Source organism: Notolepis coatsorum (assembly GCF_963971535.1).
Source record: "Notolepis coatsorum genome assembly, chromosome: 4".
In the NCBI taxonomy this organism is placed as follows: Eukaryota; Metazoa; Chordata; class Actinopteri; order Aulopiformes; family Paralepididae; genus Notolepis; species Notolepis coatsorum.
The window spans coordinates 107,048,209-107,072,125 of NC_140168.1; the positions used below are offsets into that span (position 1 = coordinate 107,048,209).

General features: G+C 45.2%; 1 protein-coding gene across 1 annotated transcript in view; it reads right to left on the minus strand.

The window, feature by feature from the left end:
• Positions 1 to 4,802, minus strand: part of LOC311226647 (nucleolar protein 9-like) — a 93,711-nt gene extending 88,909 nt beyond the window's left edge. Inside the window, exon 1 of the mRNA XM_084312064.1 lies at positions 4,491 to 4,802. The gene's annotated coding sequence lies outside the window, so the exon portion shown is untranslated. The remainder of the gene's footprint in view (positions 1 to 4,490) is intronic.
• Between the last annotated feature and the right edge of the window lie 19,115 nt (positions 4,803 to 23,917).

Sequence of the window (23,917 nt, forward strand, 5' to 3'; positions counted from 1 at the left end):
ACCTGGTCGGGAGCAGGGTTAAGTTCAGTTAGCTGGATGAACCATGGCCACGCCCCCGCAAAGAAATGCCAGCTCGCTTCCTGAAATATTTCTCACAGTCTAGATCCCATTATACCATTCTGAATTATGTTTTTGTGCTTCGTTTTCCTAGAGGGGGCTTTTGAAATGTATAATAATAGAACTAAATGCTGATAATAAATCATATTCAGCCTATAGATTTACTTTGTCCTAAATAAAATAATGCACGTCATATACGGCGCTCGGAGTCGCGATACACGCTGCATGTGGTTATTTTAATAACGGCGCATTGCAAATGTGAATCCCGCGGGGATATTTTTAATGAATGAAACCTATCGGCCGTTTGGCTCGGATTAGTTTCATATATTCTCCGCTGTAGATTTGCTTAACGGAGCGCCCGGATTGTGTTTCATTCAAGCATAACATTGAAGTGTCTATGCGTGGATTGTGGTTTTTGTGGATTATGAATTACGAGGAATCTGAGGATTGTTGAATTGTATCATCACTCACACGTTATTGTGATATTGTAACTGGGATTAAAATGTCTGATGAGATGTGCTGTTTGACGGATTTGAGCAATTGAATGAGCCGTTGACGTCACATTAATGCATTTGAGAATAAAGAGATAAAACTTCATTCAAAAAAAAAATATTCTAAACACGGGTCTCTTGTCCATTGATGGATACACAATGAATATATCCCATCTGGCACAGTGGTGCAACGGCTAGTGCTCACTCCTGTCAACCGGACGACCCGAGTTCGAAACCCCACGTTTCCAATATAATTTTTTGGAATATAATATTAATGAATATACGCAAAAGTAGCCTAGTTTTAAGTTAAAATATTATAATCTACATGCATTGAGGATGTCATTCTTTATATAGCTCTCAACGTGCACCAAATTGAAATATTTACATTGCAAAAAGAAAAAGAAAACTAGAAGAAGGGGGATTCGAACGCGGGTCGTCCGCGTGAAAGGCAAAATGACCTACCATCACACCACAGTGCCAGACAAATGAAACATCAACCATACATCCATCAATGGATAAGAGAGCCGTATCCTTATTCTGAAACTGTTGAACTAATTATTTTCGCTAGCAAGATCTCATTTGATTATCCATTCCATAAACCTACTGCCAGCAGGCAAGTTTAAAGAAATATAATCTGATTGATTGGGGTAATGAGGGACTTAAAATTAGCCTATAGATTATGCATTTAACTTGTCGGCGAGGCTATTGAGCCGTACTGCAATCTGTTAATAAAGTTTTAAATCAATTAATCAATCAATGCCGTTAGAAAATCAGGATTTCTGCTATCGATACTTGCTGTCTTTTCAGCTGAGGCGGGCGCGCGCAATTATCCTGGGTCTCAAGTCTGGTTCAAATGAACGAGACTGAATCCACCTTCGAGGAACAGGAAAATCCCGGATTCAAACATCGGGTTAATTGAATCTGGATAATGGGACTCTTGATCGACTTAGTTGAACCAGGTACGGGGAATAGGGCGCTGGTCTGGTTTAGCATGAGAACACAACATGATAACAGTCTGGTTTAGCATGAGAACACAACATGATAACAGTGCTGGTCTGGTTTAGCATGAGAACACAACATGATAACAGTCTGGTTTAGCATGAGAACACAACATGATAACAGTCTGGTTTAGCATGAGAACACAACATGATAACAGTCTGGTTTAGCATGAGAACACAACATGATAACAGTCTGGTTTAGCATGAGAACACAACATGATAACAGTCTGGTTTAGCATGAGAACACAACATGATAACAGTCTGGTTTAGCATGAGAACACAACATGATAACAGTCTGGTTTAGCATGAGAACACAACATGATAACAGTCTGGTTTAGCATGAGAACACAACATGATAACAGTGCTGGTTTAGCATGAGAACACAACATGACAACAGTCTGGTTTAGCATGAGAACACAACATGATAACAGTCTGGTTTAGCATGAGAACACAACATGATAACAGTGCTGGTTTAGCATGAGAACACAACATGATAACAGTCTGGTTTAGCATGAGAACACAACATGATAACAGTCTGGTTTAGCATGAGAACACAACATGATAACAGTCTGGTTTAGCATGAGAACACAACATGATAACAGTCTGGTTTAAAGGGGAGATGAAGCATAGCGATAAACACATAGTCATAGCATCAAATTAGTATTTAGATAAACCACAGAAAAAAATCACGTTATAAAAATAAGGCGTTTCTAAGAAAAAACGATTTGTAATGTCCATTTATGTAGCATTTATGAACATGTGCGGCGCCATTTTGTTGCCGACGTCACGGTGTTGGTTTGGTGTATACACTGCTGGTTAGCTGCATAGTAAACATGGACTGTCGGGTAGGCCGAGAAACACCTGGAGACGTTCCACACTCCAAGACCTAAAGAACATCGGAGTGAGCTGGAAAGAAGCAAAGGCCCTGGCCCAGAAGAGAGTGAGATGGAGAGCTCTGGTGGACGCCCTATGCCCCCCAACGGGGTAAAGAGGATTAAGTCAAGTAAGTCAAGTCGGGTCAGTCAAATGTTGCCTACCAAACAACGGGACCGCGGTGGTTCTTTTTGTATTGCTCCTGGCTGTTCAAACTAATTTTACCGTGTGAAAGAGAGAGGAAAGTTGGTTAATTTCCACAAACTACCAGTGAAAAAAACAGTGTTGTTGGCACGTTGGCTCAGGCTGGCTGCACTCAGGCGGTGCGATCAGCCTGTTGGACAGGGAAGGAGGATCTGCAGCGAACACTTCATTGCCTCGGATTATGTTGTCCAGAAGACCACTAATCAGCTGAAGCCTAATGCGGTTCCCTCGGTCTTCGACAGACAGACCGGCGCAGGCTCCCGGGAGCGATGGCTAGCTAGTTAGCACCAGCCAGGGACCGGCGTTAGCTCCCGGGAGCGATGGCACCAGCCGGGTACCGTCGTTAGCTCCCGGGAGCGATGGCTGGTGCTAACTAGCTAGCCATCGCTCCCGGGAGCTAACGCCGGTCCCCGGCTGGTGCTAACTAGCTAGCCATCGCTCGCGGGAGCTAACGCCGGTCCCCGGCTGGTGCCATCGCTCCCGGGAGCTAACGCCGGTCCCCGGCTGGTGCCATCGCTCCCGGGAGCTAACGCCGGTCCCCGGCTGGTGCTAACTAGCTAGCCATCGCTCCCGGGAGCTAACGCCGGTCTGTCTGTCGAAGACCGAGGGAACCGCATCAGGCTTCAGCTGATTAGTGGTCTTCTGGACAAACCTCCCGCCCCCAACAACATAATCCGAGGCAATGAAGTGTTCGCTGGAGATCTTCATTCCCTGTCCAACAGGCTGATCGCGCCGCCTGAGTGCAGCCAGCCTGAGCCAACGTGCCAACACTGTTTTTTTCACTGGTAGTTTGTGGAAATTAACCAACTTTCCTCTCTCTTTCACGCGGTAAAATTAGTTTGAACAGCCAGGAGCAATACAAAAAGAACCACCGCGGTCCCGTTGTTTGGTAGGCAACATTTGACTGACCCGACAGTCCATGTTTACTATGCAGCTAACTAGCAGTTGTCGTGGAAATATTATCATGTCATTATGGATCTGTGTTGTTTTATCATGTCATACAGCTTGAGTTTCAGTCTGACCAGATTTACTGGTTAATGTGTGTATGTCTCTTTAAGATTACTCTATCATTCTCTCTCAGTCGTAACGAAGTTGCTGTTTCTACCAGCCATAGAGCCATAACCCAAGGTCATGGGAACTGTAAGATGGAGCTGTTTTTCCTTCCAGGCTTAGCCATAACATAGTCGTATTATTAATTTCTCTAACCAGCCATTTTGTTTTCTTCTACGTCATTTCATGTATTCAATTGTATGTCTGACCAGGCCTCTGGGTCAGTCCCTGTCAGACGCTAGGGGGTAAACATGTCTGTCTCTGGCGGGTGACTGGCCTGGCAGCGTGGCCACGCTGTCATGAACTTTCTTTATTAAATAAACCTTCTTATTATTATTATTAATAATGACTCAGAATGATTAATGTAAACGGCTCATCGTTTGTCCTTTAATAATTCCCATTACACAGTGTATACACCAAACCAACACCGTGACGTCGGCAACAAAATGGCGCCGCCCATGGCGAAAACAGGGAAATTATATTTGATTTTTCAGACAAATAAGCAGGATTTCACATTTTATTATAGGACCCTGTCTTACACAAGGTACACAACAAACAAACTAGGACCACATTGTTCACTGCTTCATCTCCACTTTAACCCCCGGTGTTAAGGGGATGCAGACCAGAGAAAGACTTTCGTCTTGTTTACATCAGGGTCCCCCCTTTTCAATTCATAGTGCAAGTGGTCTGGCTTGATATTTCTTTTCGGGTTATCTCCTGCTTTGTGCATCATGCCAAATAAGTGCGTAAACAGATCGTGTATTATCTCTGTGTAAGAATAATAATAATATAATACTAATATCTCTGTGTAACTCACGTGTGGAATCTGCAGCTTGCTGGTGTGTGTTGTTGACGCGTAACGATGACGCTGGCGTCGGTGTGTTGTTGACGCGTAATGATGACGCTGACGTCGGAGTTATAAAAGAAGGAAGGGTCATCCCGTCAGAACACCAGCGCTCTATACTCTGCGTAGTGCCAGTTCCATTGAAGCCTATATTTATTCAAATTCAAAATAGGCAAGCTCTCTGTTTGAATGGCAGGTTATAAACGAGGAGAGAGGATGTCGGCCGCGCTGAACATCACCACCTCGAGCTGCAACTCCGGAGCGAGTCCCTCACTAGGCGCTGTGGCAGCCACAGAGAGCGCGCGCTGATTAGCGGAGAGTACGGAAGTTTACGTTCTGACTCCTCCTCCGGCTGCGTGATTTCCCCCCCGTAGCCTTTGTTTGCGAAGACCCTCTCTGATTGGTTTAGCTCCGAAGGGCTCTGGGATAGAAATGTCCGCCTTGTACATAATATAATTCTCTGCTTCGAAGTGGTTACTCAATAATCAACTAGGCTGCAGTAAAACGATGAATTGAAAATGGGGGACCCTGATGTAAACAAGACTGTTTCAATGCGTTCTGTCCGTGTCCCGACTGCCTGTACGTTAATGCCAAGCAAGCAGTGCAAAAATGCTTCCGCATTCGTCACCGCACGCTAGTGCGGTAAAGCGCCCTTCTTTTCAGACAAATGCTACCGTGCGTGCACCGGCGGCGGCGTGCTCGCTCAGGTGCGTGCGTGCGCCGGCGTGCTCGCGCGAGGTGCCCGCGCATGCGCATGAGATCCCGCCGAGCGGAGCTCAATATATATAAGTCACCGCCCCTTATTCAGTATCTAGCAATAGCTCAATTGGCAAGGACACATGGCTGTGGATCCTATGGCTTGTTTGCTGGCGAGTTCGAATCCCATCGAAAATATTTTTTAACGTGATTTTTTTTTAACGTGTATTCTTTCGCCGGTTAAGGTTAGGCATGGTTAAGGTTAAGGTTAAGGTTAGGCATTGTTTCGGAGTTGGTTAAGGTTAGAACGGTTAAGTTTAGGCGCTGTTAAGGAGCTGGTTAAGGTTAGAGTTTGTCAAAGAGAATGGCAATATAATTTCTATGGTTAAGGTTAGGCATGGTTAAGGTTAAGGTTAAGGTTAGGCATTGTTTCGGAGTTGGTTAAGGTTAGAACGGTTAAGTTTAGGCGTTGTTAAGGAGCTGGTTAAGGTTAGAGTTTGTCAAAGAGAATGGCAATAGACAGCATATTTCCGCGCGACCTGGGCGCTGGGCGGCGGAAAATGAAAGGCGCATTACTGCATGCCACTACGGTAAATTTTTGCACTGCTTGCTTGGCATAAAGCTACACGCGTCCCGACTGTACACAATGAAGGGTTAAAGCAGACTTGCTTACTTGTACTTTATTCACAGTTGTTATGGTTACAACATAAGCTTGGTTCCACCCTAAGCGAACCCTCGGTGTCACCTCTAAAAGCGTCCTACGTGCAACAGCACTTAAATAGAACAATCCTATTGTTACATCTTTCTTTTTCTTTTTCCAAGTACAGATATATACACAATCTCGATATTTAACTTACAGCTACTTAACCTGTGTTCTACTTACTTACTTACACCAGATCCAAACAACAACACTGTGTAAATGGCTCATTAGTACCCCTCCCCACTCAACCGCTCAAAACATGACTGTGCACACATAACCCATTTCACTCTTTTTTTTTTCTTTTTTTTTTTTCTCTCTCCAGTCCATTCTCTAATCACGAAGTATAGTCCTTCAGGTATTGAGGCCTAACAACCTGTCGACCAGACCTGGTAGTGACCGTACCTTGGCTCCCTACCGGGTTGACTGGCGGGCCGGCCTTCTCAGTCACTGGTGACGCAGGTGTGATTGTACTTGGTGTGTCTATAGTGGCGTGATCGTGTCTGAGGTGGCGACGATTTCTTCTCAGAACACCTCCCGACTCTAACTCCACCTCATATGATCTGTGGCTCACTGGTTGGATCACCTTTGCCACTCTCCAAGTCCTGTGTGTGTCACCAGGCTGTACTCTCACACTGTCTCCTCTTTTCAGAGTGTCCATGTCCTTTGCTGTGCGATTGTAGTATTTTTCCTGTCTCTGTCTGTTGCGTTTCAGTCCCTGGTCATTGTCCGTTACCTCTGGCTCCAGCAGAGTGTCTTTTGTAGGAAGCAGGGTTCTGGTCCTCCAGCTTAGGAGTCTCTGTGCTAGACTTGTGTTGAGGCCCTGGCTCGGCGTGTTACGATGGTCCAACATAGCCAGGTACGGATCCTCTCTCGCCGCTGCAGCCTTCAGCATCAGGCCCTTGGCTGTCTTTACCGCCGACTCCGCCTTCCCGTTACTCTGTGGGTATCCCGGCGAAGATGTCCTGTGTTCAAACCCCCACTTCTGACTGAAGTGTTGAAACTCTTGTGATGCATACTGTGGCCCGTTATCAGACATAACGACATCAGGTATCCCTTGCCTGGCAAAGTGGGCCTTGAGTTTTCTGATTACTGTGTTGCTCTTAGTGTCAGACAGATAGTCAACCTCCCAAAAGTTAGAGAAGTAGTCTACAGTGATCAGGTAGTCTTTGTTATGGAACGAGAAAAGGTCTGTCCCTACCTTGGCCCAGGGTCTGCTGGCCATGTCATGTGGGTGTAGTGTCTCCCTCTGTTGCCTTGGGTCCACTGACCTGCATATACCACATTTAGCGATGAAGGTCGTTAGCTCCTCGTTCATCCCCTGCCAGTATACACACTCCCTCGCTCGCCTCAGACATCCTTCTACTCCCAGATGCGAGGAGTGGATCCTGTACGTGATGTCACCCCTGAGTGCATCTGGTATCACGGCTCTTTCTCCTCAGAAAACGATGCCGTCCTGGAAACTCATTTCCTCCTGGAACGAATAGTAGTGCCTGATGTCACTTGGCAAGTCTCTTTTCCTCTTGGGCCACCCTGACAGTATTCTATTTGCCACACTCTGTAACTTTAGGTCATCCTTTGTTGCAGCTCTGATAGCGCTCAGCCTCTCTGCTGAGATGGGTAAATAGCTAACCATGTTTACCGTCTCTACCTCTGTCTCACTGTCTCCCTTAGTGCTCTCTGGTAAGTATGCTCTACTCAACGTGTCTGCAAGCAACATATCCCTTCCTGGCACATATGTCACACTAATATCATAGTGCTGCAGTCTGAGTAGCATCCTTTGTAATCTCTTCGGTGCACTAAGCAGTGGCTTGCAGTGGATATTTTCTAGAGGCTTGTGGTCGCTTTGCACGGTCACCGGTCTACCATATGTATATTGATGGAACTTTTCCATACCAAACACTATGGCTAAACACTCTTTCTCTATTTGGGCATAGCCCTTTTCAGTTGGCGTGAGCGCCCTACTACTAAATGCTACAGGCTTACCTTTCTGTGTCAGGGCGGCCCCCAGTCCTGTGTCGGACGCATCACATTGTAGCGTCAACTCCTCTTCTCTGTTGTAATACTGTAGGACTGGTGCTTTGGCTATCTTGTCTTTCAGCCTTTGAAACGCTTCCTCTTGGACATCTGCCCATTCCCACATGTTTTCCTTCCGTGTGAGTTGTCTAAGAATCTCGCAGTCATCTGACAGGTGGTCAAAGAACTTCGCCAGGTAGTTGACCATCCCAACCAGTCTTTGTACTCCTTTTACATCTGTTGGCTTCGGCATCTCTCTGACCGCCCGTACTTTCTCCGGGTCAATTCTCAGCCCCTTAGCCGTGAGCAGATGACCTATGTAGGGCACCTCTTTTTGTCGAAGCTTGAACTTATCCGCGTTCAGCTTGATGTTGCGCTCCCTGCATCTGGTTAGAAAGCCTCGGAGTTTCTTGTCGTGGTCCTTTTCTGCCTCCTCCTGCGTTGCTCCTTCCCCTGTGATTAACATATCATCTGCTATGACGTAGACTCCTGGTAGGCCCTCTAGGGCCTGCATGAGCTTTCTTTGGAACACCTCCGGTGCTGGGCTTATTCCCATCGGCATCCGGAGCCAACGGTAGCGACCAAATGGAGTGGCGAATGTGGTCAGGTAGCTTGACTCCTCTTCTAGCTTGACGTGCCAGAAACCGTGCTTCACGTCGCAGACTGTGAATACTTTTGCCGTTGACATCTCCGGCAGGATGTCATCTATAGTCGGGAGTGGATAGTGACTTCTCTTTAGTGCCCGATTCAGAGGTTTTGGGTCTATGCACAGCCTTAGTTTCCCATTCGGCTTCCTTAATGAGATCATGCTGCTGATCCAGTCAGTGCTGTGTTCCACTGGTGTGATAATCCCTCTTCTCTCCAGATCCTTGAGTTCCTCCTGTATCGGTATGATCATCGCTACAGGCACTCTGCGCTTTGGCAGTTTCACTGGCGGCACTCTGTCATCTATCTCTATTTTATACTCCCCCTCCATGCATCCATCTCCGGTGAACACATCCCCAAACTCAGCATTTATTCTGTCCCTTGTCATGTGACTGTCACTTTCTCCCCCTGTCACTGGACTCTGCTCTTTCCTCACTATGCTGTCTATAGCTAGGATATTTTCGTACTGTACCTTTATCAACTTCATAGCCTCACTGTCTTTCCTGCCCAGTAAAGGGATTCTGCTACTCTGGTCTACCACCTGAAACTCTAGCCTGTAACGCTTGTTGTTTCTGGGGTTTCTGATCCTAACCTTACATGTACCCAGAGGAATCACCCTAGTCTTATTGTACATCACCAGCACTTTCTCAGTGTGTTCTAGCTGTGTGTCAGGGTTTAACAAATGTATAGGGATGACATTACAGGTGGCCCCATAGCCCCTTTCGTGACTTTCGGTTTGCAAGCCTGTGGCTTTTGTGACCGGAGTCACTTGCCCACCCGCCCCGATCACCCAGTAGAGAAACGACCAAGCGTCGTCAAGGGGCTCGCGGTGTGTCAAGAATACATCAGATCTGAATTTCAAAGATACCCAGCGTACAATATGGGTCTAACACAGCTTCACGATGGGGTCTGGAAGCTCGGAGTTGCTAATAAACAGTTTAAAACATTGTTACTCGACGAGTGGTATTTACAGACCGAACGTCCATCTCCGCCGTTGGTGTCACAGCGCATGCGCACCATGCCGCGTTCACGTTACTGGGAAGAAGCGGAAGAACCAGTTTCCGACTGGGAAAAACCATTCACGTCAGCCTCCTAGTGGTAATTCCTACTAGGACATATGGGATTCTTTTATAGACCCCATATCTCCCACTTCGCGTCACGAATTGCGGAAGTATGGATGTGGGCGTTTCATCCATAGATATATATAGAGTCAAAGCGTGAAGGCTTCCTAGTTGTAGCAACGAGATGTCCTCTGGTTCTTCCGCTTCTTCCCAGTAACGTGAACGCGGCATGGTGCGCATGCGCTGTGACACCAACGGCGGAGATGGACGTTCGGTCTGTAAATACCACTCGTAGAGTAACAATGTTTTAAACTGTTTATTAGCAACTCCGAGCTTCCAGACCCCATCGTGAAGCTGTGTTAGACCCATATTGTACGCTGGGTATCTTTGAAATTCAGATCTGATGTATTCTTGACACACCGCGAGCCCCTTGACGACGCTTGGTCGTTTCTCTACTGGGTGATCGGGGCGGGTGGGCAAGTGACTCCGGTCACAAAAGCCACAGGCTTGCAAACCGAAAGTCACGAAAGGGGCTAGTGGCCCCACAGTCTATTTGGAAGTTAACTAGCGTTTCCCCCAACATCATCCCTGCAAAAAGCTGTTGGCCCTGCCTGTGGCCGTCTTTTACCTGATTAACATTTTCATCCTCTCTATTTACTTCTGTTATGCAGCAGAGGTCTTCCTCATAAGAATCACTATCACTGTGCTGTTCTGCTACTGCATGCACTTTCCTAGTTTTCTTGCTGCTCTCCTGTTTTGACTTGCATTTAGCCGCAAAGTGATTTTCTCTCCCACACTTTTTACACTTTTTCCCAAAAGCTGGGCATTTCTTCTTGTTCCTCTCATGTGTTTTCCCACAAAACATGCAGTCAACCTCGCTGTCTTTTTTCCACTCTTCTGACTGTTTTAGCGCATGTACCTCTTCCACTGCCTGCCCTTGTTGCAGTGTCCTGCTATTAGACCTTGACAGCTCATACGCTCTACATATTTTTAGGCATGTTTCCAGAGTCAGCCTATCCTCCCTGAGCAGTCTCTCTCTCAGTTCTGAGCTATTTGTACCACATACAATTCGATCTCTGATCAGGGAATCTCTAATGTCCTCAAAGTTGCAACTACTAGCAAGCATTCTTAAGTCTGTTACATAGCTGTCCACGTTTTCATCCAATCCTTGGTTCCTGATAAAGAATCTGTATCTTTCCACTGTTTCATTTACCTTTGGATTGCAGTACTCGTCAAATTGCTTGATAATAGTCGTCACTGTTGTCTTCGCCGACGGACTCGGCAGAGTTGTCCATAGTTCTCTGCCCTTTTCTCCGACGAGATATTTAAATAGCTTGACTTTTGTTGTCTCTTCGGCGTCGGGCATGGTAAGGTCTGTATACAATGTGAACTCCTCCTTCCAACTTTTCCATGCCTTCGCCAAGTTGCTGGAGTCCAAAAGTAGTAGACCAGGAGGTCTCAGCGCATTTAGCCCTTCCATCGCCGATAGCTAGTAAGAGTTTTCTCCCCGAAGTCCGTGTTAGCCACTGACAGCTCGCCACTGACAGCTCGCCACTGACAGCTCGCTAGCTCAACTCTTTACTTCTCCCGCTACCGCGCGAATTACTTTCCCGATCTGTACCCAGCTGTCACCATGTTTCAATGCGTTCTGTCCGTGTCCCGACTGTACACAATGAAGGGTTAAAGCAGACTTGCTTACTTGTACTTTATTCACAGTTGTTATGGTTACAACATAAGCTTGGTTCCACCCTAAGCGAACCCTCGGTGTCACCTCTAAAAGCGTCCTACGTGCAACAGCACTTAAATAGAACAATCCTATTGTTACAAAGACGAAAGTCTTTCTCTGGTCTGCATCCCCTTAACAATTGTATGTATTGAGCTGTACTGTACTGTACCCATTCTGCAATCTGTTAATAAAGTTTTCAATCAATCAATCAAAAAACTTAAAACCAGATTCTCAAACATAAACATAAAGACGGACAACACGCTCATCACAGACAAGCTGGATGTGGCCAATTACTTAAACATTTTCTTCACAAACATAGCCACAACACTGGTAAACAAACTACCCTCCCACTCAGGGCATTATGGGGTAGAACACATAGTAGCATAGGGGAGAGTGGGGTGAGAAGAGCCACTTTTTACTTAAAGTGCCTTTAAAGCAAGGGGATTACAGTAATGCCCCCACCCCAACTAAAATATGTACATATAGTTTAGGATGTTGTGCATCCCTGGGGACAATCACTTTGGATCTTAAATAAACTTTCAGAAATATAGCTTTAGAAAAAAAAAAGTGGTTGTAAGGGCAACCTAACAAGAAAAGATGCCAGTGAGGGAATACTGGGTGAAGCTCTTTCCAACGCGTGATGCTTGTTGATAATAAAATGATGTCTTCTCCTTGAGTACTGTTGAGAGTTTTTATTCTTACTTGCAGTGTGGACAAATATAAACCTACTGTAAACTCTGTGTTTAAACTGGACTTTAAACACAGGATAATTGCTACAAAATAAACCCAAAAAGTGACTCAATATAACTGAAAACAATACAAACGAGCACGATAAAAAGACAGTGTGGCTTCCCTGTGATAATTACCCAATTCCCTCCCGCTGCACACCTGTGAACACATACATATAGACTGCACCTGAGCACATCTGAGCTCCGCCTCCTGTGCCCACTGCCAGCTAATTGGTCAACACTTTCATGGTGACACGGTGCCTTCATACAATAACGTAACGGCAGAAAATCAGTAAATTGGCTACAACACACCGGCCCCAATTGATACTATATAAACATGTAACAATTCAATGCATGCAAGTGATTGTAGCCAAGTGCGTAGTCCACGTTGATATTTAATTCGTAATGTCCAAAGTTCATGTAGTCCAAAGGAAAATGGATATTAATCTAGTCAGCTTCCAAAAGAAGACAGATCTTGGTGATAGTTCAAAGTTCATGTAATCCAGTAGGGTTGGTAACCCCAGTAATAGAAAATTGGCTTCAGTCTATTCAGCGTCCAATAGAAGATAGGTCTTTGCGATGGTTTGCTCCAGGACGTTGTACTTGATCCGGACATTCAAACTGCACAAGTCCATGTCTGACAGGATCCACGAGGCGCATTAGAGTCCGCTACCATGGAAACGTCTCCTATGAAAAGTTCATCTTGTTCTTTGGCCACCGTTGTCTTTGTCTTTTCCTCGCTGGCATCCCTCTTGTCCGACAGCTCCTGTTTCCTTTTCTTTTCCTAATTAGAGTCAATTGACATTGTCTTTACGTTCCTTGTGTTCCTTGTGTGTGTGTAGCATCCACAGAGTCTCTTATCTTTGTTGTGTTTCTCCAGGGAGTCCTTCCTCTCTTTAGCCATGTCAAATATGCCCTTTTTCCTCCTTCTTCTCTTTATGGTCTTTCTCTTTTGTTTTTCTGTTGGGAAGTGGTTCAGTTCATCCTGATCAGGTGTTGAGTCTTTCCTATGGGAGTCAGAGAGGCCTGGAGAGTCACTTAACTTAGCTACACAGCGTTTGTGGGATTTGTATTCCTTGTACTCCTTCACAGGACCGTCCCAACTGTTGTCCCCGTAGAGGCAGGAATCAAAGAAGGGGTCTGAGGCCCACCTGTCGTGGTGGTCATCGGAGGCACTGAGCTTGGTATCTTCCATGTTCAGGAAACAGTTGTTGACGTCGTAACCTTCATGTTTCGGCTCCCCCTTTGGTGCCTTTTCATTTTTAGATTTCTCCTTCTCCTCCCTGGTGTTCTTCTCCTTGTCCATCTGCAGATGTTTCTCCTCGTTCTGTTCACTTTTCCTGTCAGCCTTTGAGGAGGACTTCTCCAGGGACCTTTTCTCCTCTTTGTGAGCCTTAGGTTTCTCCTCCTTGAGCTTGTCTCTCTTTGAGGGTCCTTTCCTTCTTGGCTGATTCTTTAACTTTCTTAATTTTCTCCTTCTTCGCCGTTCTCTGCAGCTCTTTCCCAGAAGACCAGTCCTCGTCCTCAGGTTCCATTTTTGAAAGCCGCTCCTTTGACTTATCTTTCTGAGAAATGGAGATGCGGTTGGCTGTGACTGTGGGGCAGCTAATCCCACTCTCATTGCCTCCTCTAAATGGTCCGTTGACAACCCATCCCAAAAGGGTTCTAACAGCGTAAGGTCCTCTACTCCTGCTGTTTATCACCTCCCATGGCTCCATTGCTTCTGGAGTGTTCGTTCCAATTAACAGCTCCACATCAGCATTGATAGTAGGAATGTCTACAGTGTTCAAGTACGGCCAAGCCCACAAGTCTTCCTGTCGTGGGATGTTATTGCGAGTTACAGGCATCTTATGTTGTGTGTACACATCAGGCAACTCGATGTAGGCGTCACCATTTAGTGCAGCGACCTCTAGTCCTGAGATGACATGACTGTTGACAAAACTCTCTTTGTTCATTGTTTTCATTAGGAATCTAGTGTTCCTTCCTCTCACATTGAGCTTCCTCATCAGTTGTTCAGAGCAGAAAGTGGATGAACTGCCGGGATCTAGGAATGCATACGTTTTTATGATTGTGCTGCCTTTCTTTGCCTTGATCTTTACAGGCACAATAGACAAAACGCAGTCCTGTGCTCCGGCCCCTATGTGGCCACAAGTCTTGGGAATGGTGACTTGACTCATTCTGTTTTCATCTCGTGTGTCATCTTGTCGTGATCTTAGTTCTTTCCATTCCCTTTCATGAATATGGAGAATGGTAGGATGTCTCAGGTTACATATCTTACAAAATAGCCTACTATGGCACTGTGAACTTATGTGCCCGACATATAGACATCCAAAGCAAGCACCCTTTCTTTTTAGAAAATCTATTTTTTCACCATGCCGCTTCTTCTCCATCTTAGGACATGCTTCCAAACTGTGGTCCTCTTCACACAGCAGGCAGGATCCTCTTGTTGGTTTGTCTCTCTCCTCTTGATTGTCAAACTCAACAGGTGCCACAGACGTAGCAAAACTGCTTCCTCTCTCCTGTATGCGTCCTTGTGATGTTGTATTTCCGATCTTCAATTTTGACATTGAGACAACAGTGTCTAGAATGTCCCCGTACAGTGGATCAGATGCAATAGACACTTGTCTTTCAATGAAGGTGACAACTTCACTGAAACCTGCTCGACGATGGTGTCTCTCCTGGTACTCAAAAGCAATGTTTCTCCATCTGTTTCTGAGTTTGTAAGGTAGCTTCATGATTATTGCCCGTAGGTTTGATGGCATATTCATCTCAAACATGTAGCTGATGTCCTCCATAGCATTACAGCAGATGCGTAGAAATAGTGAAAATGCGGGGGTAGTGATAGGGAAGATTGCTGTTGCACAAGTAATGCTGTGATGTCATTTTGCTTCTGCATGATCGTGAAAATATTGCCCTGATCCTCACTGCTTTGAATGGGCTGCTGTGGTGGATATACAGCATGAGGTAGGTGTTGAGACCCTTGTGGCATGCTTGCAGTGAGAGTTGGAGCACTTGGTTTTGTTTTGGTTCCTTGAGAAATGATTTCCTTGTGCCGGGTGGCTTCAGTACTGAGCTGATTGTATGGCTTTTGGTGTGATTGAGTTGGTCTTGCAGGTTTGCTAGTTGACATGACAGTCTGACATTGATGGAATTAATTGTACAGCAGAGGGGTTGAGAGCAGCCTTTTCTTTTGACGCATAAGAGTTCATTCCATCTGTAACTCTGCTTTCAATGTCAGACCCTCTGTTCCTGAGAACAGTCACCTTAGCTGTCTGAGCAGCAATTTGACTTTGTATTTGAAGCAATTGCCTTTTTTTTTATCTTATTTGTGCCTCCTGGGCTTCCATTTGTGCTTTTAGTTGTGCTTGCTGGGCTTCCATTTGTGCCTTTAATTGTACCTCCTGAGCTTCCAGTTCATGACTTTCTTTTAACGCCATTTCCAATACCACGAGTGCCGCCACCTCGGCCTGTGCCAAGATGGATGCAGAAATGTTTGATGACATTGAGTGTCTGGTAGAGCTACCACGTGACACCCTTGATTTACCCGTATTGGAAACACTGTCATCTGGCCCAATACTATCCACCTCCTCATTTCCATTTGACACAAAGTTGAAATTTGAACCGTCATTATCAAGAACCTCGTTTGTATATGACACAGCATTGTTATTTGAACCGTTGTTATTCAGAACCTCATTTGTACTCGACACAGCATTGTTCTTTGGGTCAACCACAACCTCAGTTGCATTGGGCACACCACTGAATTCATAATCATTGTCATCAACTTGTGTGGGCGTGCACTGCTCCCTGTTAGCACGCACCCATTTCTCCATTTTGTCAATGATTTGATTAACATTGTGCATGTGACCTTGAAACCATTTTGTTTGTTTAGACATTTCGTCTTCAGGCAATAGAGGTTTTAGTGATTCATGCACCCGTGTAGTTTCACCAAACAACTTCCACAGTGTGTCGTGCTTAATTTGCATGACGGAAATATTTTCATTTGAGCCCATCATTTGATCCAACTCTTTAGCCATTTTACACAATTGTTTCAGTCCAAAGTTCCTTTCTTTATGCAACAACATGATCTTTGTTTCCAAAGCTTTAAATGTGGGCTTAGAAAGCCTTTTGCCAAGTTCATTTTCTGTTTCATCTTGATTGACAGCTGCATCCATTTCAACGTTAATTTCCTGATTCCCCACGTTACTCATGTTTACAATGTCAAGCAATAGGCGGAGGTTTTACTTAGAATTCTTGATAGGATTTGCCTTTATCCAGTTGCGCGAGGCCACTCCTTCCACAACTTTATTCCATTCATTCATGAATCCGTCTCACCGTAGCTTCTTTGATGTGTTGTTCCGCGTTGTGCGTGTGATATGTGATGTTGATATCATGGTTGAATCGGCAGAAACGTCAATGAAAGGGGCACTGTTCCTTGACTCCTTCCGTGTCTGTCTGTCTTCGAAAACAATCTTGTTTAGAAGCATGTCTTTTTACTTGTGTAAGGGCAACCTAACAAGAAAAGATGCCAGTGAGGGAATACTGGGTGAAGCTCTTTCCAACGCGTGATGCTTGTTGTTAATAAAATGATGTCTTCTCCTTGAGTACTGTTGAGAGTTTTTATTCTTACTTGCAGTGTGGACAAATATAAGCATACTGTAAACTCTGTGTTTAAACTGGACTTTAAACACAGGATAATTGCTACAAAATAAACCCAAAAAGTGACTCAATATAACTGAAAACAAAACAAACGAGCACGGTAAAAAGACAGTGTGGCTTCCCTGGGATAATTACCCAATTCCCTCCCGCTGCACACCTGTGAACACATACATATAGACTGCACCTGAGCACATCTGAGCCCCGCCTCCTGTGCCCACTGCCAGCTAATTGGTCAACACTTTCATGGTGACACGGTGCCTTCATACAATAACGTAACGGCAGAAAATCAGTAAATTGGCTACAACAGTGGTTTTGTGGCACAACTTGCCCCCGGTGTGGGGTAATATGTGACATTAGAGAGAATACACTGGGGTCAATTGTGCCATTGATAATTTTACGTAAAACAGATCATTTTAATCTCAAAAGCGGTAAAAGCATCCTGCAGATCTTCATCTCCTTTCCAACCTGACGTATAGTCTTCCCCTGTTGCACCTCTTTCACTGCTCTTTCCAACTTCTCAAGAGGAGTTGAAACCCTGTCTGTCTTCCGCTTGTATATCTATCTCTTTCGAAGTTGGTTAAGGTTAGAGTTTGGAATCAGGGCTGGTGGTCTAAAATGTTCAATCAATCAATCAATCAATCAATCAATCAATCGGGGAACATAGGACTCTATTTGAACAACCACATCAAACAAGATGTGGACGCGGCAAATACTGCGGCATGGTCATGCTGGACCTACAAAGGGCCTTCGACACTGTCAATCACTCCATTCTGATTGACAAGCTAAAAGCAATTGGTTTTGATAGTCTGTCAGTGAGCTGGATGCAATCCTACCTGGAGGGGAGAGAACAGATGGTGGAGGTAAATGGTACCCTATCCCCCCCCTATGGAAGAAACGAAGAATGTTCGACGTCACTGATAGGCCACGCTGGAGAATAAGTCAAGATAAGAACTGGGTTGTGACGTCCGTACTCGACATAGAGCCAGGGACAGAGTGAAACTGTCTGAAATAGATAAGATGGATGGACGTACACCTGGCGATGTGCACGAGCTGGAGGGGAGGGACCCTTGACTGTCTCATCGCCCAATTCCCAAGCCAATACCCTTATCCCACTAAGCGGCAACTGTAGCTTAACCCCCTCCCCTCTGATACCTACTAATGGCAACTGTAATTAGGTTAGGCCAGAAAACCACTCTCCGTCCTCCCTCCCAACCCCCAAATCCCCTCCCCCTGGGGGTGCTTCCTGAGACACACGGACTCTCGGCTAGAAGAACATTGTAACAACAAATGTGCTTTGTTTGTATTAATTTAGGGTTGTGCCATTATTACTATGCAAATGTAATAATTGTGATTGATTTCCTGTAATGAGTTGTATGTGTTGTTTCAAGCATCCTTGACATCCAAGGACAACGATGTAAATAAGTCATTGTGCCTTTTTCGTTCCTATCCTTGACAAAAATGTATAATAGAGCAATAATCTGTATATGTTTTGTTGTCTAAATAAAAACCTTCAACCTTCAACCTCCCAGTGAGTTGTGGTGTTCCACAAGGAAGCATACTAGGACCACTGTATGGCGACTGTCCAAACATACTGTAGTCACCGAGAGACTAACACAGGGAAATAATGATACCTGCCAGACGCGCCGCTTGCCACATAATCACGGATCCAGGATACTGTGTTTGGTTAGTTTATTGGAGTTAAAACCAGTTCATATAGTATCAAAAATAAAGTGAGTCACGGTTTGATTTATCATAGTGTAGCGTGCGTGCGGTCAGCAAAGTGTGACTTCCCCGTTCACTCCCTCATCATTACCGTACCAAAAAGCCGCCGGTGAACAGCTGACTTTACTACTACAATTGTTAAGGGGATGCAGACCAGAGAAAGACTTTCGTCTTGTTTACATCAGGGTCCCCCAGCTACTGTTCCTAATCTATGCAAATGACATGCCGTCAGCTTGTGACTGCAACTTGTTCCTGTTTGCGGACGACTCAGCCCTGCTGGTCTCTGACAAGAACAAGTTACAGGTTGAAAAAACCCTCAGCTCGGAACTCGGCAAAATCTGCACCTGGCTCGCTGTATCATTACACCTGGGTAAAACAGAGTCCATTCTCTTCGGTTCAAATAACAAACTCAGCAAGACCGACGGCTTCTCAGTTACAGTGGGTGACAATATTGTCACAAGGAAAGAAGAAATTACCTACCTGGGTTCCATCCTAGAGGCAAATCTTTCCTGTGACAAAATGGCATCCAATGTAATAAAAAAAGTCAACCAACAAACTCGATTCTTGTACCAGATCTCCTCTCTGGTAAACAAGAATACCCTGAAGCCTGAAGAGGCTGGAATGGTCGTATCTATGGGCAGTATTAGAAAGGATGGGGTTAGGAAAAGGATTCATTGATATGATTAAAGTATTATACAAAGACCCATCGGCCATGATTACAACAGGTACATTCATCTCCAAAATCTTTCCGGTATCACGCTCAGCCAGACAGGGTTGCCCTCTTAGTCCCGGACTATTCGATCTATCATTAGAGCCTTTAGCACAATATATAAGACAATCCCAATCCATAGAACCAATCGTAATCAAGGGCACACAACATAAAATTAGTTTATATGCGGACGACGTAATATTGTTCATGCAAAGCCCCAACACCACATTGCCTCATCTACTCAAGTTGATTGAGAACTTTGGTGATTTATCGGGATTTAAAATAAATTGGCCGAAGTCGGCTTTCCTTCCACTTAACACCCATGCAAAAAAAGATACAACCCTCCCAGGTGAGATACCTATGGTAAAACATTTTAGATGCTTGGGTGTGGAAATATTTCCCACCATAAGACAAACGGTGAAGCACAATTACACAAAAATACAGAACAAAATCAAAGACGACCTGGACAGGTGGGCAAAACTTAAAAACTCAGTACAGGCAAGGGTATCAATAGTTAAGATGGATGTACTACCTAGAATCAACTTCATCAGTTCAATGCTACCGTTACCCCCTCCAGAGGGTTACTGGAAAAGATTACACTCCTCCACATATAAATTTATTTGGAATAACAAACCACCTCGCATAAAAAGATCCACCGCACAGAGAAATAAAGCAGACGGTGGCATGGCAGTTCCAGATTTTTTCCAATATTTTAAGGCATACACATTAAGACCATTGACAATATGGTTTGATCCCCAGGCATTGGTATCCTGGAGAAAATTGGAAGAAAACATAGTAGCCCCACATAGACTGAAGGACATAGCACACACTAAACTACCAATCAAGCACTGTGAGCGGAAATTTGGCCCCATAATTACCCATGCAATCCGGATATGACATGAAACACAAAAAAAATATCCTAACCCACAAAAATGGCATAATCACACTCCCTTATTCAATAACAATGCACTCTTAATTGAAAAACGTCCTATAAGATTCCCTATATGGGAAGAGCAAGGCATACACTCATTAGGGGATATTTTTAACAACCAGGGTTTTTGTAGTTATGGAGAAATATGCACAAAGTTTAACCTCACCGGGTCCACATGGCTTTTTTACATACAGTTACAGCTATGTTTGAAGTCTCACGGTGTTCCATTAGACATACCAGTTGAACACCACAGATACCACAAATTCTTCTATGAAAGAGAGACATCGAGAGGTTTTGTATCAGGTTTTTATTATCAATTACTAACGTCCTCGTATGAAACCCTCCAACTAGACTCTGTCTGGAGGAGGGATATACCAGACCTGGAAAGTGACTTTGATTGGCAAGGAGCATGGGCAAATGTCCGTCTTACATCAAGGAATCTTAACTATATTCACAGGACATACTTGACTCCTATAAGACTGAACAGAATGGGTCTTAAACAAGACTCAAAATGCTCCCAATGTACAAATGGAGACGAAGGGACATTTATGCACATGTATTGGGACTGCCCACCAGTTAAGGCATTCTGGAAAGATGTGACCCATCAATTATCAAAACTCGTATCTTGGAATATACCAGTACACCCCGCTGTATTACTATTGAATGATGTTTTTGAGTTTGCAGTAAATCCACAGCTAAAGAGATTGGTTTTATCGGGTATCACAGTAGCTAAAAAACTGATCGCATCACGCTGGTTTCAACCGGAAAAAATGTGCCGGAAGGTTTGGTTTCTTACATATCTCGATGTGATTTATCAAGAAATATCTACAGCAAGAATTCTGGGTCTCAACGAATCCAAAATGTCAATGTGGTTAGAAGTGGTGGAGAGAATAAAAGCTAGCTTACAAAGGTAGTGTCTGGTTAGGAGTGAGGGATAATGGAGGTACTATCCAAGGAGGGGTCCGGGAGGGGGGGGTTCGAGCTGGAGCATATGTGTGTAGGGTTTTAGATAATAGGTATTAGGGGTATATCCTGTATAAGGCATTGGTATAATTGGTAATTTCGTTGGATATACACTGTATACAGTAAAATATTATTATAGACTTTTTTTTGTTTTCTGTTTCTGTACTTGCATGTCATTTTAGCCACCTTAATTGTTAGTTTCATTATGCATTGTGTGTTGAGTACTGACTTTTAATAATTTTTGTTTTGCAATAAAAAAAATTTGTTTTGCAATAAAAAAAAAAAAAAAAAAAAAAAAACCCTGAAGACTCTGGCAGGAGCACTCATTCAAGGGTACTACGACTATGCTTGCACCTCATGGTACCAAAGCACCTCAAAGGCGCTAAAAACAAGATTACAAACATCTCAAAACAAACTGGTCAGACTACTGCTTGACCTTACTCCTAGAACCCACCTCACCCCTGCCCACTTTGACCTAGGATGGCTTAGAGTAGACGACAGAGTACAGCAACTTGCAAAGGGCCTGGTCTACAAGATACACTACATGACCAAGGTACCCATGTACATGTCAAAATACTTCCCAAAGGTCAGTGAATACCACGATCACAACACCAGAGGGAGCTCCACAAATCATGTTAAACCCAGATTCGGCTCAAACAAGGGACTAAACACGTTTCGCAATTATGCCACATCAATGTGGAACGCCCTACCCAAAGCTGTAAAGGAATGTGAATCACTACCCTGTTGTGACTTTTTGATAGTAATATAATTTGAACAGCTTGAAATATCATTTATTATTGTAGAAAAAGGTGTGTAAACGAATTGGCATAAATATGTTCTATAATAGCCTTAATGGATATTTACGTTAAATTGCTTATCATATTGTTTAGAATAAACATACATTATAGGCTATATTCTGTAACGCACCATGTTTGCCCCCAGTGGTAAGTCAGTTGAGCGCAGGCACAGCCCCACGCTCCAACGTTAATGGGAGACGCGTGCCGCCTGTAAAAGGGTGTTTGATCCTTCGGGAGAAGTGACAGTTTGTTTGTTAGATATAGAAGCCATGCCTCGCTGCTGCTCTGCCTAGAGAACCTGTAAAGGGAAAACAAATTAAACAAAATGGACTACTTTGCTGCCTTCTGGTCGTGAATGAAACATGAAGAACGAAAACTGTGAATTTTGAATAATTATATGTGTTTTAATAAGAAGAGGATCTTGAACAGTTTATTGTGCAAACATAAGGTGGTGCCGAAACCAGGGAGAATTTAAGTATATTCCACACGGACGGACTAATTGGATAAAGAAGAAGAATGACTGAACTCACAAGATTGAAGGCTATCCGAGGAGCAGTAAGGACGTCTGTAACCAAGTTGCTGAACAAGATAGACGAGCAGATAAAAATTCTAAAGCAAATTGATTGAAAACGTATTAACAGATTGCAGAATGGGTACAATACAGTACGGCTCAATACAAAGCAACTGCTAAGAGGATGCAGACCAGAAAAAGACTTTCGTCTTGTTTACATCAGGGTCCCCCATTTTCAATTCATTATGACATTTATGACTTACAGAATAGTAAAAAGAGATCATAAAAAATATACATCCGAAGGGGAAGAAACTGTACATTGGTAAACAAGACGGAAGTATTTTACTGCAATCTGTTAATAAAGTTTTCAATCAATCAATTCCTGGCCGTGACCCTCTCTCCAACTGCACATCTCAGCCGAGCTTGGTCAAGGGGGAGGAGAGAGGTTGGTCAAGGGGGAGGAGAGAGGCTGTGTGGGGGAGGAGAGAGGTTGGTCAAGGGGGAGGAGAGAGGTTGGTCAAGGGGGAGGAGAGAGCTTGGTCAAGGGGGAGGAGAGAGGTTGGTCAAGGGGGAGGAGAGAGGTTGGTCAAGGGGGAGGAGAGAGCTTGGTCAAGGGGGAGGAGAGAGGCTGTGTGGGGGAGGAGAGGGGTTGTGTGGGGGAGGAGATGGGTTGTGTGGGGGAGGACAGAGGTTGTGTGGGGGAGGAGAGAGGCTGTGTGGGGGAGGAGAGAGGTTGTGTGGGGGAGGAGAGAGGCTGTGTGGGGGAGGAGAGAGGCTGTGTGGGGGAGGAGAGAGGCTGTGTGGGGGAGGAGAGAGGTTGTGTGGGGGAGGAGAGAGGTTGTGTGGGGGAGGAGAGAGGTTGTGTGGGGGAGGAGAGAGGCTGTGTGGGGGAGGAGAGAGGTTGTGTGGGGGAGGAGAGAGGTTGTGGGGGAGGAGAGAGGCTGTGTGGGGGAGGAGAGAGGTTGTGTGGGGGAGGAGAGAGGTTGTGTGGGGGAGGAGAGAGGTTGTGTGGGGGAGAAGAGAGGCTGTGTGGGGGAGGAGAGAGGTTGTGGGGGAGGAGAGAGGCTGTGTGGGGGAGGAGAGAGGTTGTGTGGGGGAGGAGAGAGGTTGTGTGGGGGAGGAGAGAGGCTGTGTGGGGGAGGAGAGAGGTTGTGTGGGGGAGGAGAGAGGTTGTGTGGGGGAGGAGAGGGGTTGTGTGGGGGAGGAGAGAGGCTGTGTGGGGGAGGAGAGAGGCTGTGTGGGGGAGGAGAGAGGTTGTGGGGGAGGAGAGGGGTTGTGTGGGGGAGGAGAGAGGTTGTGTGGGGGAGGAGAGGGGTTGTGTGGGGGAGGAGAGGAGTTGTGTGGGGGAGGAGAGGGGTTGTGTGGGGGAGGAGAGGGGTTGTGTGGGGGAGGAGAGAGGTTGTGTGGGGGAGGAGAGGGGTTGTGTGGGGGAGGAGAGGGGTTGTGTGGGGGAGGAGAGAGGTTGTGTGGGGGAGGAGAGGGGTTGTGTGGGGGAGGAGAGAGGTTGTGTGGGGGAGGAGAGGGGTTGTGTGGGGGAGGAGA